General features: G+C 46.6%; 1 pseudogene; it reads right to left on the bottom strand.

Moving 5' to 3' along the window:
• Positions 1-212: 212 nt before the first annotated feature.
• On the bottom strand, positions 213-783 carry LOC110506122 (nanos homolog 3-like; annotated as a pseudogene).
• Between the last annotated feature and the right edge of the window lie 11,738 nt (positions 784-12,521).

Genomic DNA, 12,521 nt, shown 5'->3' with positions numbered 1-12,521 from the left:
GTTGAACAGACCTCAGCACGGGCGTTTCCTGTTTTAGTTTCTGTCTGTTTCTTTAGGCTGGGAGCAACAAAATTGAGTCGTGGTCAGATTTGGCGAAAGGAGGGAGGGGGAGGGCTTTGTATGCATCGCGGAAGTAAGAGTAACAATGATCCAGCATTTTGCCAGCCCGGGTCGCTCATTCGATATGCTGATAAAATGTCTATGTAACCAGCCTATGTGGTTTCCAGGTTACATAGAGTCCAATGAAGTTCTTTCAGGGCCGTCGAGGTTTCGACCCAGGGACAATGGTGCTTGGTGTGGGCTTGGGCCCCGGTGGCCCTGCAGAGAGGGCAGACATACAGCTGCAGGTACGGGCACATCACGTCCCCATCCTGGTCCTTGAGGCTGTGGGACACAAACACAGACTCAGACTCACCATTGTGTTTGCAGAAGCTGCAGAACTTGCCCTCAGGTGATCTGAGAGGGTCTGGAAGCTGCTGTTGGGGGCTCTGGACCCTTGGTGCTGCATGGACATAAAGGAGCACCTTTACGCAAGGGTACGATTTCAGACTCCCGTGGTTCCATTTCGTGCCGTAGGGGTGGTGTCTCCACAGGTGTTATCTGTGACAGCAAGGCTCACGGCGGAAACTCTTCAAATTCCACCATGGTCGAGCATATCCCAGAGTCATGACAGTCAATGGTTGTCGGTTCTGAGGTGAACTTGACTAACTGCATCTCCTGCACTAGGTCCACTAATTTAATGTAGTCCCGCCACGGTTGGAAACTCTTGTTTTTGGACTCCATGTAAGACGGTAGGTGTTGGAGTTGACAAATCATTGCGTTCATCTAAACTGGTCTAAACTGAGAACTGAACTATATAAATATATGAATGAGCAATGTCAAAGCGGCATAGACTAAGATACAGTAGTATAGAATAGAATACAGTAAATACATATGAGATGAGTAATGCAAAATATATGTAAACATTATTAAAGTGACTAGTGTTCCATTTATTAAAGTGGCCAGTGATTTCAAGTCTATGTATATACAGTGGGGCAAAAAAGTATTTAGTCAGCCACCAATTGTGCAAATTCTCCCACTTAAAAAGATGAGAGAGGCCATCACAGGTACACTTCAACTATGACAGACAAAATGAGAAAAAAAAAATCCAGAAAATCACATTGTAGGATTTTTAATGAATTTATTTGCAAATTATGTGGGAGAACTTGCACAATTGGTTGCTGACTAAATACTTTTTTTGCCCCACTGTAGGCAGCACCCTCTAATGTGCTAGTGATGGCTATTTAACAGTCTGATGGCCTTGAGAGAGAAGCTGTTTTTCAGTCTTTGTCCCAAGATGGTCACTCGTATTAATAAGCATTACCATGACATTATAATGATTTGAAGAATAGACTTATCCATTTCCATTGCATTACAATGAAGAGGATAGGGATTAAATATAGGCCGTAATCTGTTATGTCCAGATTATTGTTGCAGTGAGTGAGCTAGGCTAATCCTCTACATAATTCTAATCCGACATTTAGTTGTTTGTCTGACTACAGTGCCCTTCCTACAGGTAAAGGGTGTTGCTACCCTGGCGGGGGGGGGGACAGTGACGTGCCATAAACAACGTCACTGTCAACCAGGCAAAGACTTCCAGTGTCTGACTGCCTGCTTCAGAGGTCAGGGGGCAAATCTGGTGCTAATCTGATAATCCAATTGGGCTGCCGTATTCACATGATCTGCAGCGCAGGAACACACACACACACACACACACACACACACACAAGAACACACCCACACCCACACAGAAACACACACTTACATACACACACATAGGAACACGCACTTACAATCACACAGGAACACACACACAGGCACACACACGTACATGCACAGTCACAGCAACACACACACAGGAACACACACACAGGAACACACACTTACATACACACTCACAGGAACACACACACACCCACACAGAAACTCTCACACACACAAGAAGACACACACAGGAACACACATTTACATACATACTCACAGGAACACACACACAGGAACACACAACACACACACACCACAAACACACTCGTGCTATCAGTCTCCTGGCCTCTGTGTGTCTCACGTCAGTGTTTGACTCGGTGTCACCACTCCATTTGATTCCTCTGACTCTTCAAGTAGATTAGTGAAGGTGATTTAGAGGGGGAATTCTGGTGCATAATTGGCATAATTTATAAACCAATTAAAATAACATTCTAAAGTGCATTATTCTCTGCTATTATTAACTTGTTCTGATTGAATAAGCAGGGGCCCCAGTCAATGTGCACACTTCTTATCATACCCTTACTGTTAGTAAGCACAGTGTGCCGACCCCGTTTCTCTAATGGTCAACCATAGGACAGTGAGGCTCTGTGTTGTGGTCGGATAATTTCAGGGCCAACTCATCCCAACTCACTCAGACACAACAGCAAAACATCACTTCTCCCTGCTTGTCCTATTCCACGTACATGTCCATGTTGCATGTTACACATTCTCTCCACGCAAACAAGTCAATAACAACAACTGTGTGTCCTGGCCTGCAGTATCTCTCTGTATGTGAAGGTACAGTCCTGCTCTCTGGCACCAGGGCAGTAGCAGGCTTAGAGGGAGACTGGATACCATTTCCCAGGCAGGCCGAACAGAACAGAGCAGAACCCCAAGGCAGTATGTGTGTGTGTCTCTGTGTGTGTGTGTGCGCAGGCATGTACTTGCATCTGTGTTTGTGTGTGTGTGCGTTTGTGTGCATGCATATAAGTGTGTGTGTGTGTGTAAACTGAACTAATTGCAGGATATTGGTTCTGGGATGATGTGAATTCCTGTGCTGTGATGCAACCAGAACAAGGTAAGGCTAATGAAGGAAGGATGCATTATTTTATATTGTTAGATACAGTAAGTGTGGATACTATAGTGGAGGCTGTGACCCGCTGCTCCCAGAGAGTGTGAGAGGAGAGGAAGGATGACAACAACAGCTCCCAATGTTTAAAGAGTCATACTGCATACTGCCGTACTGCATACTGACGTGCTAATATACTAACAATCCTCTGGCGACTCTCAGGGTGCTGTATGTCTCCTTGATGATTTGGAACACGTATGAATATTCCTTTTCAAAAAACACTTTCTTGCTTACAATTACTATCCAACACTACTAAATATTCTTATTGACAGAAGACATCTTGGAGATCATCATGGCTTTCTGCAGTCGCCAGACCTTGATTGGGTCGCCTCTTGTTTAGCAGCCTCTTTGTTTACTGTGTTTGTTTGACGTGACTTTAGAAACAAAGAGAGAGAAAGAGAGACTATTTATTGAGTACAGCAAGCACTGATCTGTGTTCAAGCTTCCCTATGACCAGGGAGGGAGACTCCAACCAGACCTGAGTTCAAATACTATTTTAAATCTTTCAAATACAGCCTGGAGTGCCTGATGACCAGGGGTTGCTCTTTTGTCACCATTCCATTGGTTTCATTGCTCCAGACACTCTCAATCAAGCACAGCTATAGTATTTGAAAGAAACCCAGGTCTGAGGACTACTCCTCTTACATATACCCTCCAATCAGAGCAGGATGAGCAGGAAGAGGACATTGTTTACCAATAGAACTAATCACCCTGATGACACCTCTATAAACCTAAGCTAACTGTCTGCTGTCAGTCTCTTGGTCGGGGGGCAGTAACTTGAGTGACTGGAGAGTACCTAGGTGTGACCACAGACAATGCTGCAGCAGCGCCAAAGACAAATAGACAGGGGGTGCCGTGCACTGAGGCAATATTTGGCTTGGCCAGATGGCCAGAGAGAGCATGCAGGGCCAGGCAGGCTTCATAGCCCTCTCCACATCTGCTGCACTCAGCCAGCGAGTGTCAGTCCGTCTCTTTGCGTTTGTGTGTGAGGTGTTTCCTGTGCTCTGAGGTAGTCAAACATGGGATGGGATGGGATGAGCCCTCCAACACTGACTGAATAGTGGACTGACTGACTGACTGAGAAACATTATTACCCCATAGGGACATAGCTTTTCCCCTGGGATGAGCTTGGCTGTAGTCGATATAATAGAGATACTTACAAAGTATAAGCAAAGTTTTGTTTTTGCCTTAGGCCTATGTGTCATATACTGTAAATGTAGAATTATTGTATGGTGACATGCATGATAGAATATAAATAACAGGATGAAGTCAACAAAAATTTAGTGTTTTTCAATATGCTGTGCTCAGATTGGCTGCTCTCATTAAGGCAGGAGGAGCTAATGTTAGAACTAGCCAAACTCCTCCTCTCCTCTCCTAGAGGACTGCCAGAGTAATACTAGTGGTGTGGTCCCGTTGCATCACCAGTCACCCTGTCCACATTCAGAAGCTTGCTTTCGCAGCTGTTTAACATAAATTCTCTGTGAATATCTTGGTCCAGATGGTTTATTTTTACAAACAATACACAGGCTCACATTCCTGCAGTGTGCCCCCCTCCCACCCTCCCCTGCCTGCCTAACTGGCAAGGCTCACTTTGGGGAGAGAGAGAGATGGAAGGGTGGGGGTAGAGGGGTGCACAGTAGGCACAGTGACACTAGTCTTATGCCACAAGGTACAATAAAAGCGATATGTTCCTGTACAGGTGTGGATACATAACATAGACATAGATATTCATAGACAGATACACACATAACACACAGTGTTTCATGTGAGGACTAAACAGAAGTGTGGGGTAAAAAAGTGCATGTATATGGACTTTGGATTCAATGTGTTTGTTTGAACAGGATACATAACCATTTGTCTGTCATAGATCATCGGGGTTCCAGATGAGATCCAGATGACGGCACAGCAGCGTTGTGTTCATTAATGTCACTGATAATGTCACTGAGGGGCGTGGTATTTTCGTTTACCCTCCGGTCAGCCAGGCAGTCCCAGGCTCTGCACCCCTGCCTGTACCCCCAGGCCCTAATGACACTGGAAGTCTACTAATGCCTGTGCCCCTGCCTGTACCCCTTGCTTGCACCCCCTTATGCACCTCTGCTACACACCTGCATGCACCCCCAAGTCCCTCAGGCCCTCCACCCTTGCCTATATCCCGGACTGCACCCCCAGGCCCCACTGCAACAGCTAACGAGGCAGCCACTACACACTACACATCCACTCCCTTCCAGCCAACACCTCCTCACAAAGGGAGCTCCTAACAAGAGAGAAGAAAGAGCCAGAGGCACTTGGACGGGATTACATCCTAGTAAAATTCTTAAGTCCCCTCCACAGGCCGCCCCTTAACCCTCCCCTCCCCTGTTCGGAGAGAGGGTCCACACAAGAACCAATGGAGTGTTCACAGTTGGATGGAGTAGACTGACAGAGGGGCCAGTCTTTACAGAAGGTCTATCGTGTACTCAGGATTCAGTACACGATAGATTCAGATTGGGTTTGTGCCATGGGGGAGATCTTTGTGGGCTATACTCGGCCTTGTCTCAGGATAGTAAGTTGATGGTTGAAGATATCCCTCTATTGGTGGAGGGGCTGTGCTTTGGCAAAGTGGGTGGGGTTATATCCTGCCTGTTTGGCCCTGTCCGGGGGTATCGATCGTCAGACGGGGCCACAGTGTCTCCTGACCCCTCCTGTCTCAGCCTCCATTTTATGTGCTGTCATACTTTATGTGTCGGGGGCTAGGGTCAGTCTGTTATATCTGGAGTATTTCTCCTGTCTTATCAGGTAGGACACCTGAATTTAAGTATGCTCTCTCTAATTCACTCTCTCTTTTCTCTCTCTCTCTCTCTCTCTCTCTCTATCTCTGTCTCTCTCTCTCTATCTCTCTCTCTCTCTCTCTCTCTCTCTCTCTCTCTCTCTCTCTCTCTCTCTCTCTCTCTCTCCTGAGCCTTAGGATCCTTATGACTACTTGCTGTCCCCAGTCCACCTGGCCGTGCTGCTTCTCCAGTTTCAACTGTTCTGCCTGTGGCTATGGAACCCTGACCTGTTCCCCGGACGTGCTACCTTGTCCCAGACCTGCTGTTTTCAACTCTCTTGAGACAGCAGGAGCGGTAGAGATACTCTGAATGTTCAGCTATGAAAAGCCAACTGACATTTACTCCTGAGGTGCTGACCTGTTGCACCCTCTACAATCACTGTGATTATTATTATTTGACCCTGCTGATCATCTATGAACATTTGAACATCTTGGCCATGTTCTGTTATAATCTCCACCCGGCACAGCCAGAAGAGGACTGGCCACCCCTCATAGCCTAGTTCCTCTCTAGGTTTCTTCCTAGGTTCCGACCTTTCTAGTGAGTTTTTCCTAGCCACTGTGCTTCTACACCTGCATTGCTTGCTGTTTGGGGTTTTAGGCTGGGTTTCTGTACAGCTGCTGATGTAAGAAAGGCTTTATAAATACATTTGATTGAGTTAGTACAGTATATACACTACCCTTCAAAAGTTTGGGTTCACTTAGATATGTCCTTGTTTTTGGAAGAAAAGCACATTTTTTGTCCTTTAAAATAACATAAAATTGATCAGAAATACATTGCAGCCATTGTTAATGTTGTGAATGACTATTGTAGCTGGAAACGGCAGATTTTTTATGGAATATCTACATAGGCATACAGAGGCCCATTATCAGCAACCATCACTCCTGTGTTGGCACGTTTTGGCACCTTGTGTTAGCTAATCCAAGTTTGTCATTAGAAAACACATTTGCAATTATGTTAGCACAGTTGAAAACTGTTGTCCTGGTTAAAGATTGCCAGGCTCAAAATGGCCAGAAACAAAGAACATTTTTCTGAAACTAATCAGTCTATTCTTGCTCTGAGAAATGATGGCTATTCCATGCGAGAAATTGCCAAGAAACTGAAGATCTCGTACAACGCTGCATACTGCTCCCTTCACAGAACAGCGGAAACTGGCACTAACCAGAATAGAAAGAGGAGTGGGAGGCCCCGGTGCACAACTGAGCAAGAGGACAAGTACATCAGCACAACAGTTTTTTAGCTGTGCTAACATCATTTCAAAAGGGTTTCCTAATGATCAATTAGCCTTTTAAAATGATAAACGTGGATTAGCTAACACGACGTGCCATTGGAACACAGGAGTGATGGTTGCTGATAACTGGCCTCTGTACGCCTATGTGGATATTCCATAAAAAATCTGCCGTTTCCAGCTACAATAGTCATTCACAACATTAACACTGTATTTCTGATCAATTTGATGTTATTTTAATGGACAAAAATTAGATTTTCTTTAAAAAACAGGACTCTTTATCCCTCCTCTCTCTCTCTCTCTCTCTCTCTCTCTCTCCCTCTCTCTCTCTCTCTCTCTCTCGCTCTCCCTTTCCTTCCCCCTCTCTCCCTGTCTCTCTCTCTCTCGCTCTCCCTTTCCTTCCCCCTCTCTCTCTGTCTCTCCCCTCTTTCTCTCTCTTTATTGCCCCTCTTCTCGCTATCTCTCTTTCTCTCTGTCTCTCCTCCTCACTCACTCCTTCATTACCTTTACTCTAGGTGTTCTTGTCCAATCCACCACCGTGAGACCAAGCTGTGAAGCAGCCTATTGGCGGTGCTTCCTCCCGTTCCTCCACATGATCCCCCCACAGTAGCGGAAGGGGTCAGGTAACAGGTGGACAAAGCCTGGTCGATTCAGAGTAAATGATGCGTGGTCCCAGCGCGGTAAATAAGAGGCAGGGTGCCATCAAAGCAGGGCAGCCTGAACAGCTGCCATTCCTGCTGGGTTCCTGCCGCTGCTGGTGGTGGGGATGAGGTCACCTGGCTGAGCCCACCGTGGCTCACCATGCACAGAGGGACAGGATGTGTAGATGTATTTGACCGCACTGCCTGTAGAAGGTGGAGAACTCACTGATGTGATGTATGAGTTCACTTTAATGATCAGAAGAGTAGTGACATTGTTCTTGTTTAGGAAAACTATAAACCAAAGATAAATGGAAATAGGTTTTTGGGCTGTGGGCAATGGCATAGGATAAGATTATAGTTGTTTGTGGATGATAGTGGTAATAACTGTTATTTTTTGTGTTGTGTTTTTCTCCTCGCTTATCTTTCATGGAAAAGTGTGACAGTCATTTCAGTGGTGAGGATAGGTTTTAAAATCCCTGCAATAAAACCACATAGTTAGAAAACAAAAAAATATCCCGCAGTTTCCAAAACGCTTCTTATAGTTACTGCTGTAATTTTGCTGTTCCCTCGCCAGCGACAGAACAGGAAGGGGCTGTAGAGCTATTGTTGTTTGTAGGTAGCCTGCATGTGTTGTGTTGTTTAGAACGCTTTACGTCAGAGCTGCTGACCTCGGAGCTAAAAGACTGAATCACTCAGCAACCTTCCCCCTGGAGCTCCTCCCTTCACTGGAGCCAGGGAGGCAGCCCCAGCTGCCTGCTCTCCCAGCCAGGGCTCCCCAGCCAGGGCTAACCCAGTCAGGCCTCCCCTCAGCCAGGCCCCACGGCACTGCTCCACACCCTTCCTGGAGCTGGGGACAGGTTCTGGGCCTGGAACTCTTCCTCACATCGCAGCCAGGACAGCCGCCCGCCAGCCCCCTCGGCCAGGCCCCATTGTGGTGCTCCACTGCCCAGTAATTGAAGCCTTGGACTTGGGATATATTTAATCACCATAACAAGGAGTTGGTAGGAATAAATGACCTTGTAAAGTCTTGCTCTCTGTGAAGCTCTCTGAATGAGCTGGATCACAGCTTATGGGCAGGGGTGGAGGAGGGTGGAGTTGTGTATGTGCAGTCCACCTACCTCCCCTGCTCCCCTTGCCCAGCCACCCCCCACCCCTCCTCCCTGCCTCCCTCCCTCGATCCACACCCCTAGCACTACCTCCCCTGCCCAGCCACTCCTCCCACCCTCCTTCCACCCCTCTCACCCCCATCCCCACCCTTAACACATCCGACTGCAGGCCAACAAATTTCATTACAACAGCCTTAAACTGCCCAGTTTTAGAGGCTTCTAATTATTCCTCTCTTAGATGTGGTTGTGTCGAGAAAGGCTGTAAATCAACAGAAGTGGGAGACGCCAGGCCTGGAGCTGTGAGAAAACTGGAAACAAATTGTCTACCCCTCCTCTCCTCCCTCCCTTCTTCCATGCTATTGCTCCCTCCATCCATCTATCCTTCAGCCTACCCCCTCATCTTCCAGCGACATGCAGGAACACGGGGACAGAGCGATGGGGAGAAAGTGTGTGGGGGGGGGGCTGTTGTCCAACTGAACACCTCAAAGCGTTATATGAGACCAGCAGCCAGAGACACCGGAGTACAGTGACCCTGGCCAACACTATATATACACTCCATTGTCACATTCCAAATGGCACCCTATTGCCTATATAGTGCACTACATAGAGCTCTGTTCAAAAGTAGTGCACTGTGTAGGATAATGGGGTGCCATTTGGGATTCATCCTATATCACATAACTAGGTCACTCAGGAGATGGAACGATAGCAGATTGGGCAGATTTGTATGAAATGATAGCATGTTTATTAAGAGGAAATAAAACCAATGTGATATAGTATGACTGTGAACAGATGGGACAGGACGGTAGCCTGGATATATGAGCTGGTCTTAGGAAACACAGTCAGTCATATTGAAAAGGTGTGATGGGCTGCCTGTGGCCTCATTAGTGTGAGCGTACGCTGGTCAGGTGTTGCGCTGAGGGCCAAGTTAGGGGAGTGACATGCCCAGCAGACAGAAGTGCTAGCTGAGTGGTACCTGGAATCTGCCTGTCCTGTCTGTGTCTGCTGCTCCCTCCACAGACTGGCCTGCCAGTAATCAGCCTCTTTAATGGTTCCAGCCAGTAATTGCTCTATATAGCCCCAAGATAGCAATCAAAGGGCTCAAAGATGCTGAATTCCACACACTCTCTCTCTCTCTCTCTCTCTCTCTCTCTCTCTCTCTCTCTCTCTTTCTTTCTTTTTGCTTTATCCGCTGCTTGGTGTGTTGGGGCACTGTAACAAAGCATCTTGGCATCTGTTTCTTAGTGTTTGAGTGGGGGGAGATCAATTCAAATTGAACTAATGACAAAATGTATATCTCTTTGAAGAGTGGGCCCAGCCCCCGCTTCCCCCGCCTCTGTCTTGTGTGCAGTTTTCCCTGTCCTCTGCTCTCTTATCTTTCAACAATTACAAGGCCTAGTCTAATGGCCCTTTTAAGTTGCCTGCCAGCTGTATTTGCAAAAAAATGATGTCTTCATCTTCCTAAGACAAATAAAGCTGTGGTGAGTGAGGATCATTCTTATGCAGTGTCAATGCCTTTACTCTGAAGTCATGGCTGCATGGGCATCACGCTGTTGGTTGGTGAGATGAGCTATGGCTGTGTCCTCAAGTCAGTTTGGGCCTACAGGTACACGTACACTATGTGTAATTTGTTATGCTCCAGGGACATGTGTGTCACAGTCACTTGTTTAGTGGAGAGGGAGGGCGGCTACGACCGAAGGGGGGCTATGATCAGTACAGCGATGTAGCAGGGTGAGATCATCAGTTAACACAGTGATAAGAGGAGGAGGAGACACCTGCAGCTCAGCAGATGCCCCATCCCCAGCCCCCAGCCCCCACCAGTCCCAGTACCCATGTAGGCCTAGCCTGTCAGGTGGGTGGGGGTAACTGGGTGGGGGCACATTGCCTGAAGGAGGCATCAGCCACCAAAATGCACCTGCTTCTTATCTCCCACCTATCATGTATCTAAGCACTGACAATGACCCTACAACTCAACACAGAGTACATTACCAGTCCATACCTGTTAATGACATCGGATGCCTTCTACAGTGTCCAGGTCAAAGAGGGAGAGCGTAAACATGGTGTTCTTTCCACCTGTGAGAGGGTGAGATGCTAACCTGATTAAAGATCTACCTTGCATGATCCAATGCAAGGAAGTCAAATCTGATCGTTGTTTAGCACGCACAGCGATGGATACTAATATATATGAGAAACTGAGAAAGAGATAGAGAGAGAGAGAGAAAGAGAGAGAGAGAGAGAGTGAAAGAGAGAGGGAGATAAGACAGGCAGCAGATACCAGAGAAAATAATGAAGAAGTCAAGGAGAAGAGGGTATCAGTATCTCAGCTCAGCTGAGAGAGAGAGAACGAGAGAGAGAAGGGAAAGAGAGAGAGAGAAAACGAGAGAGAGAAGGGAAAGAGAGAGAGAGAACGAGAGAGAGAAGGGAAAGAGAGAGAGAGAACGAGAGAGAGAAGGGAAAGAGAGAGAGAGAACGAGAGAGAGAAGGAAAAGAGAGAGTGTTAGAGCGGGTGAAAGAAAGTAGCGCTGGCCAAGTGTTTGAAGTGTATCACTGTAGGCCAAACATCTGAAGAGGACAAGATTGCAAACATGTCACAGTATCGCCTGCTTGCACTTAACAGCAGATGTTAGGTCTCTCTGGGCTGGGTAATGGCTCCATACTCAGGTTGGCCTGACCTGATGAATGAATAATGTTCTGCACAAAAAACTGAAACTGTAACAAGCTCATAACGCCGATCGCAAATCCTTTGCTCTTTTCCTCTTTCTCCCTTTTCACCCCCACTCCTCCTCTTCTCCGCCACTTCCCTGGTTGCAGAATGCCCAGCCACGCTTCCCGTTTAGTGTGTAATTACTTTGAAGGCGACGGATGCCCATACATTCTCCACACGTAACAGCACCGGGGCGATTTAGCTCCTAATTTATGGGCAAGGGGTTTGAAGTTGTAATAATATTTGGCTAGTATCATGGTAGGCCCTGTCTGGTCTGCCGTGATGGATGGAGGCAGGATCAAGCTATTGTGATTCTGAGCATGACGAGATATTGGCACCAAACAAGTTTATACCCCCACAATACAGTCCTTTATAGGGCTGGCCGTGGCTGTTCCGAGGCTGGACAGGGCGTGGGAGAGAAGACAGAGAGGGGGTTCATGAATTATATGTATGACTGAGTGATTGGGCCTGGGCATGGCCATACAGACAGAGACGACAGACAAGGGAGAGAAGAGCTAGCTAGCTGACACACTGCTGTCCTCTCCTGCTCATGTTTATGTACATTAATGATGCTCATGTTTATGTACATTAATGATGCTCATGTTTATGTACATTAATGATGCTCATGTTTATGTACATTAATGATGCTCATGTTTATGTACATTAATGATCAGAATGTGGAATAAAACAGCATCTCTCTATTTGGTTTGGTGTCTGTGTTGGTGCAGTTCATTGGCAGTAAAAGACAAAGCCACGGGTGGTGAAGGCGGCTGAAGCGGTGATGAGTTATTTGGGCAGAGCTGGTTGACTAACAGACATGGTGTGGGAGGGGCTGTAGTGTTTTGGTTAATGTGGGTCTGGTTACTGGTTTTACTGGTGTGAATTATAATTCTGGTTTAACCCACTGTTTGGGTTAGCTTTAGCTCTTCAGGTTAGTCCACATCTATTTTGTCTTTAAGACCAAACTTCACTTTTCTACAAATATTGGCCATACAGCAAAACGTATCAGAATGCAGAATTCATAGTACTGCATAGCCTTTAACAATGGTTTTAACTTGATACAATTATTTATTTTCATCTAAGTGAAATCCTTTATTCCTTAGGAAAAAAATGCTGTTTGTATTAGGATA

Source organism: Oncorhynchus mykiss, chromosome 26 (genome assembly GCF_057628025.1).
Source record: "Oncorhynchus mykiss isolate SJ-2025 chromosome 26, ASM5762802v1, whole genome shotgun sequence".
NCBI classification, from domain to species: Eukaryota; Metazoa; Chordata; class Actinopteri; order Salmoniformes; family Salmonidae; genus Oncorhynchus; species Oncorhynchus mykiss.
Note: the sequence above shows the minus strand (reverse complement) of the source record. Positions and strands in the feature narration are given on the sequence as shown.